At 42.5% G+C, this 6,772-nt stretch overlaps 1 pseudogene; it reads left to right on the top strand.

Annotated features, from left to right (window-relative positions):
* Nucleotides 1–6,336, top strand: part of LOC102817751 — a 17,010-nt pseudogene extending 10,674 nt beyond the window's left edge.
* The last annotated feature ends 436 nt before the right edge of the window (nucleotides 6,337–6,772 follow it).

Raw genomic sequence — 6,772 nt, 5'->3', positions numbered from 1 at the left:
GGTCAACTCTACTTTGAGGAGGCAACTCTTCCCCAGTCGCATTTTGAGTGCCTTCCAACCTGAGGGGCTCATTTTCTGGCACTATATCTGGCAGTGTTTCTCTGCTATTTATAAGGTTTTCAGTGACTAAGTATTTGGAAGTAGTTCGTCACTCCTTCTTCCTAGCCTGTCTTCTGAAACCTGTCCACCATGGGTGACCCTGCTGGTATTTAAAATACTGGTGGCATAGCTTCCAGAATCACAGCAACTCACAAGCCACCACACTACAACAAACTGACAGATAAATGGTGGACTTACAGATGCAGCAGTCAAGAAATCAGTGTATTGCATTAGGCAAATATGCTCAAAAGACCTCTTTAAAGTGGTCAAGAGCAAAGATATCAGTTTGAGGACTAAGGTGCACCTCATCTGCAATGTGAAAGTTGGACTATGAGTAAAGAAGACCATAGAAGAATTGATGTATATGACTTACAGTGCTGGGGAAGAATACTGAAAGAACCATGGTCTGCCAGAAGAACAAACAAATCTATGTTGAAAGAAGTGCAGTCAGGATGCTCCTTCGAAGTGGCGATGGCAAGACTTCATCTCTCATATCTCAGACATGTTATCAGGAGGGCCCAGTCTCTGGAGAAGGACATCATGCATGATGAAGTAGAGGGTAGGTGAAAAAAAGGAAGATGCCCAATGAGATGAATTGGCACAGTGACGGAAGCAATGGGATCCAAGATAACAATTGTGAGATGACACAGGACTAGGCTGTGTTTCGTTCTGTTGTGCATAGGGTCACTATGAGTCAGAACCAACTTAATGGCACTAACAACAACAGCTTCTGTGAGGGTTTATTGTGGATCCAAGCAAAATAAAGTCTTTGACAACAATCTTTTCTCCATTAATGGTGATGTTACTTACTGGTTCACTTGTGAGGAGTTTCATTTTCTTTATATTGAGGTGCAGTCCTTACTGAAGGGTGTCGTTTTCCATATTCATCAGTATTTCAAGTATTCTTCACTTCCAGGTTGTATCATCTTCATATTGCAGGTTGTTAATGAATCTTCCTCTTATCCTGATGCTATGTTCTTCTTCATATAATTTAGTTTCTCAGATTATTTGCTCATCATACAGATTGAATAAACATGGTGAAAGGGTAACACCCTGGCACACTCCTTTCCTGATTTTAAATAATTCTGTATCCCCTTGTTCTGTTCTAATGACTCTTCTAACCTGGGTTATGTACAGGTTCCTCATGAGCACAATTAAGTGTTCTTTAATAGCCATTCTTTGCAATGTTATCCATCATTTGTCACAATCCACATGGTCAAATACATAGTCAATAAAGCACAGGTAAGCATCTTTCTGGTATTCTCTGCTTTCAGCCAAGATCCATCTGACATCAGCAACAATATCCCCCCATTACACACCCTCTTCTGAATCTGACTTGAATTTCTGGCAGCTCTCTGTTGATGTGCTACTCAACTATTCTTGAATTATCTTCAGCACAATTTTACTTGCATGTGATACTAATGACATTGTTAGATGGTTTTCACATTCTGTTTGGTCATTTTTCTTTGGAGTGAGCACAAATGTGGATCTCTTCCAATCAGTTGGTAAGGTAGCTGTCTTCCAAATTTCTTGGCATAAACTAGTGAGGTCCTCCAGGGTTCCATCAGTTTTGAAACATTTCAATATGTATCCCCTCAGTTCCTGGAGCTTTGTTTCTTACCAATGGCTTCAGTACTGGTTGAACTTCTTCCTTAAATACCATCAGTACTTGACCATATGGTACCTCTTGAAATGGTTGATCATCAACCAATTCTTTTTTTTGCATATACAATGACTGTATATTCCTTCCATCTTCTTTTGATGCTTCCCACATCTTTCAATATTTTGCCCATGGAATTCTTTAATATTGCAACCTGAGGCTTGAACTTCAGCTTGAGGAATGCTGAGCAAGTTCTTATCCTTTGGTTTTCTAACTCCAGTCTTTGCACATGCCAGTATAAGACTTTACTTTGTCTTCTCTGGCTCTCCTTTGAAATTTTCTGTCCAGCTCTTTTGCTTCATCATTTCTTCCATTTGCTTTAGCTTCTCTACATTCAAAAGCAAGTGTCAGAGTATCTTCTGACATCCATCTTAGTCTTTTTTTGTTTCTTATCTTTTTAACGACCTTTTTGCTTTTTTCATGTACGATGTTCTTGATGTCATCCCACAACTCCTCTGTTCTTCAGCCATTACTGTCTGATGCATCGTATCTGTTCTTGAGACACTCTAAATTCAGGTAGGATATATTCAAGGTCATATTTTGGCTCTCCTGGACTTGTTTTCATTTTCCTTAGCTTCAACCTATGAGCAATTGATGGCCTGTTCCACAGTCAGTCCCTGGCCATGTTTTGACTGATGGTATTGAGTTTCTCCATTGTCTTTTCCCAACGTTGTAATAAATTTGATTCCAGTGTATTTCATCTGGTGAGGTCCACATGCAAAGTTGCTTTTTATATTACTGAAAAAAAGGTATTTGCAATGAAGACGTCATTGGTCTTACAAATTTCTATTATGTGATCTCCAGCATTGTTTCTGTCACCGACATATTTTCTATTATTGATGCTTCCTCTTTGTTTCCAGCTTTCACATTCCAATTACTAATAAATATCAATGCATCCTGATGACATGTTTAATCAATTTCAGACTGGAGAAGTCGGTAGAATTCTTCAGTTTCATCATCATTTGCTTTAGTGGTTGGTATAGGTGAATAAATATTATCCTATCACAGACAGCATTGTACTTCAAGTTAGATCTTGAAATACTCTTTTTGACAATGAATGTGATGACATTCCTCTTCAATTCGTCATTCCTGGTATGGTAAATCAAAGATTGTCTAATTTTAAATGGCCAATACCAGTCCATTTCAGCTCACTAATGTCTAGGATCTTGATCTTCATGTGTTCCATTTCATTTTTGACAACTTCCAATTTTCCTAGATTCATACTTTATACATTTCACATTGTGATTATTAATGTATGCTTGCAGCTGTTTCTTCTCATTTTGATTTATGCCCCATCAACAAATGAAGGTTCTGAACACTTTGCTCCACCCATGTTATTAAGCTCAACTCTTTGAGGTGGCAGCTCTTCCTCAGTTATATTTTCAGGGCCTTCCAACCTGAGGGTCTCATCTTTTGGCACTGTATGCTGCAATTTATAAAGTTTTCAGTGAGTAATCATTCAGAAGTGATCTGCCTTGCCTTCTTCCTTGTACGTCTTAGTCTGGAAGCTCTGCTGAAACCTGTCGTCCACCCAGCATCAGAACACATCACCACAGTACAACAAACTGGCCAACGAGTGGTGGACTCAATCCTATATAGAGTTAATGGCAAAGGAAGGGGGACTCTTTTAATACCACTCCTCCTGCTGCCCAGTTGCATTTCCCCGAAAGACTTCAAGTTCATTATGCCTCAGGACCCAAATTTGCATTTGTCATTCCCTCTACCAAGACTTCACTTTCCTTAGATTTTTCCATGACTGTCTCCTTACACACAGCTCTCAGCTCAAATGTCACCTCTTCACAGAAGCCTTCCTTTGTTCCCATACTCCCACCCCCAAACTCCAACTAATATCCACCCATCCCAACCATTGTCTATCCCATGATTCTCTTTGTTGTTTCCATGGCACTTCTTATCATCCTGGGTGGTACCAATGTTTAGACATTCGGTTACTAACTGAAAAGTTGGTAATTCAAATCTACCAGAGGCAGTTTAGAGAAGAAAAGTCTATTTCTGAAAGATCAGAGCCATTGGAAACCCAATGGAACATAGTTCCACTCTGACACACCTAGGGCTGTTGTGAGTTGGAATCATCTAGATAACAACTGGTTTGGGGGTTTAGTCATCATCAGAAATTATCTTGAATTTATTTACTTGTTCATATCCATCTTCCCACTGGAATGAGGTAGACATGTTACCTGCTTTGCCATCACTGAGTACAGTGTCTGGCACATAGTAAGTGCCTAGTAAAGAGTTGAAACGATAGGACTTGAGTCTCCCAACTGCCAGTCCAGTGGTCTTTTCTCTACACCAAGAAGCATCTTTGCTACATCAAGGCAGCAGAGGCTGTTGGTGAGAGCAGGAGCCACCATGGAAGTTGGAGGGGTAGTAGGGTGCCTGCATGGAACAAAAGGTCTCAGGTATGACAAATCAGGACTTTCTTTCTTCACCATCAAAGTCAGAACCCAAGCCCATGGCCACCATCTGACACCTTCAGGCCACCACCTTTCTTCCCAGGGAATAGAGCCTCCACCTTCCTCTCCACTTGGTCCCTGAACCCCGTCAAGTTTGCTTCCAGCTGATGAATAGTGGAGTAGCCTCTCTCCATCTTTTCTTCCTCCACCCCAAGAAACCTCTTCTCTCTTTGTACCCTGACTGTCACTTCCCTGCTCAGCAGCATCCCCAGAGAATCTGCCCAAGGATGAGGGTAAGTGAAGAGAGGACCCAAGAGACCTCCTCTGGGAGTGTGATGTGGAGCACTCAAAGTTCTCCATCACCAGTACATTACCAGTATACTGGGCAGCCTTGGCCAAGTCCATTTATCTCTTTGGACTCGGTCTCCTCATTTTAACTTGAGGGACAGGATGATCTCCTAGCTGGATACTCTGATGCTGCTACCTTGTAATTTTGTTTGCCCCCTTCCCCCAAGTAGAAGAATAGGAACTAGATTCCCTTCTGTGCTTTACCTGCAAATAATACCCAGGTAAAGCAAGTAAGTTGCTCTGTGGTTGAGGACAGTACAAAACAACATGGTCACAATATCCCCTTGTCCAGTTTCAGTAGGGAAATTCTGGTGGGAGCACTGGTCCCAGGGAGAAGTTCTGCTGGCCTCTCCTAGGAGTGTGTTTATTGAGTGTCATCCTGGGCAAGCTAGGGCTCAGATGGCATTGGTCATGCACAGCCCCCTTTCTCAGCCATGCCTGTCCACATCCTCCCTCCCTAGTCAGAATTCTGGACTCCTCTTGGTTTCCCAGTAAGAAAGAGAGAGAGTGACCATGTATCTAGGACTTAATATGCTCTAGGGTTTGGGATGCAGGCCAGGAGTCCATACCTCTCATTCATTCAACTTCCTGTTGATAAGTCTCTATTGAGTGTCTACTGCATACCAGGCACTGTCCTGGATGCTAAGCAGACAACGTTGAATAAAATACACAAAGATATTTGCCTTTGCGGAACCTTCATTTTAGTGACAAGAGACCAATAACAAGAGGCATAATAAGTAAGTAAATTATGTTAGAAGATGATGCTATGGGTTTAAAAAAAAAACAACCTGAGCATATAAGAATGTGGATGCCTACTCTTCCCTGATTCTGTAATCCTATAAAATAGAAAATTCCAAGGTAATCAAATTTCTGGGCTAGAAGAGGCTGACTAGAAGCTCATCAAACCCATCATTTCTTCCAGAGTCAGAATAACGTATTTCCCAGACTCCCTTGCAGCTAAATGTGGCCATGTAACTAAGTTCTAGCCAATAGTAATGTTCAGGTCTAGCACACAGAAAGCTTCCCGTGAGGGGCGTGCATGGAGCACTGGCCTGGAAGAGTTAGACCTGTAAGGTGTGCAGACAGGTGGTAGCCTCAGGTCTCGGCAGACATAGCTCCCGACATTCTAGTCAAAGATTCACCCCAAGAGTATCCTAAAGGCATCCAGGTCATGCTGCTGGAGCCACCTGGGGCTAGCAAGCGTACCCAGGCATCCAAATTGACCGAAAACTTCTGTGTTTGTCATTTAGCTAATGGGGACATGCTGAGGACCATGGTGACTTCTGGTGCAGAGCTGGGGGAAAGCTGAAGGCAACAATGGATGCTGAGAAACTGGTGAGCAAATGAAATGGTGGTAGTGGAGCTCATTGAGAGGAATTTGGAGACCTCTTCATGCAAGAATGGTTTTCTTTTAGATGGCTTCCCTTAGACTGTGAGGCAGGCAGGAATGCTCAACAGCCTCATGGTGAAGAGGAAAGAGAAGCTTGATTCTGTGATTGAATTCACTATCCCAGACTCTCTGCTCATCCAGAGAATCACAGGAAGGCTGATTCACCCCATGATTGGCCGTTCCTATCATGAGGAGTTCAACACCCCAAAGGAGCTCATGAAAGATGGTATCACTGGAAAGCCTCTGGTCCACTGATCAGATGATACGAGAAGGCCCTGAAAATCCACTTGGAAACCTACCATACTCAGACCACTCCACTGGTAGACTGCTACCAGAAACGCGCCATCGACTGTGCCAACGATGAGTTCCAGAAGAGTGATGTAGTGTTTGCAAGCATCCTAGCAGCTTTCTCCAATGCCACATCCTAGTAACAGAAGGCCAGGTGAGACTGCATCCTTGCTCATTACCCCACGGAGTAATCCTTGCTCTTAAGTGCTGGGCAGAGGGGAGAGGTGGTCAGGGGTTCAAGAGAAGTGTTAGATTGAGCAGCAATATTATTGCAATGAGGCGGGGAGTTTTTTTCCACAAAGGTGGGCGTTTTAAAAAGCATAAGTAAAGGAGAAAATTAATTTAAAACAAAAACCCAGCTCTGTGATCGAAGGGGAATCCGGTTTTCATTCACTCTGTCTTTACTGGTGAAGACCTTTTTTAAGCTGGTGCCCTAAGACCTCAGCTTTTACCTCAGAACCTCGTGAGTTGTCAATCCCAGAATGCAGGAAACTGAGCTATTGTACTGTCTTCCCTATAGCTTGGAATAGGGAAACGCTGACTACTAATCCTGATTTCCCACAGCATGAAATCAAA

Source organism: Chrysochloris asiatica, unplaced genomic scaffold, assembly GCF_000296735.1.
Source record: "Chrysochloris asiatica unplaced genomic scaffold, ChrAsi1.0 scaffold00047, whole genome shotgun sequence".
Taxonomy (NCBI): domain Eukaryota; kingdom Metazoa; phylum Chordata; class Mammalia; order Afrosoricida; family Chrysochloridae; genus Chrysochloris; species Chrysochloris asiatica.
This window is presented reverse-complemented; position numbering and strand designations above follow the sequence as displayed.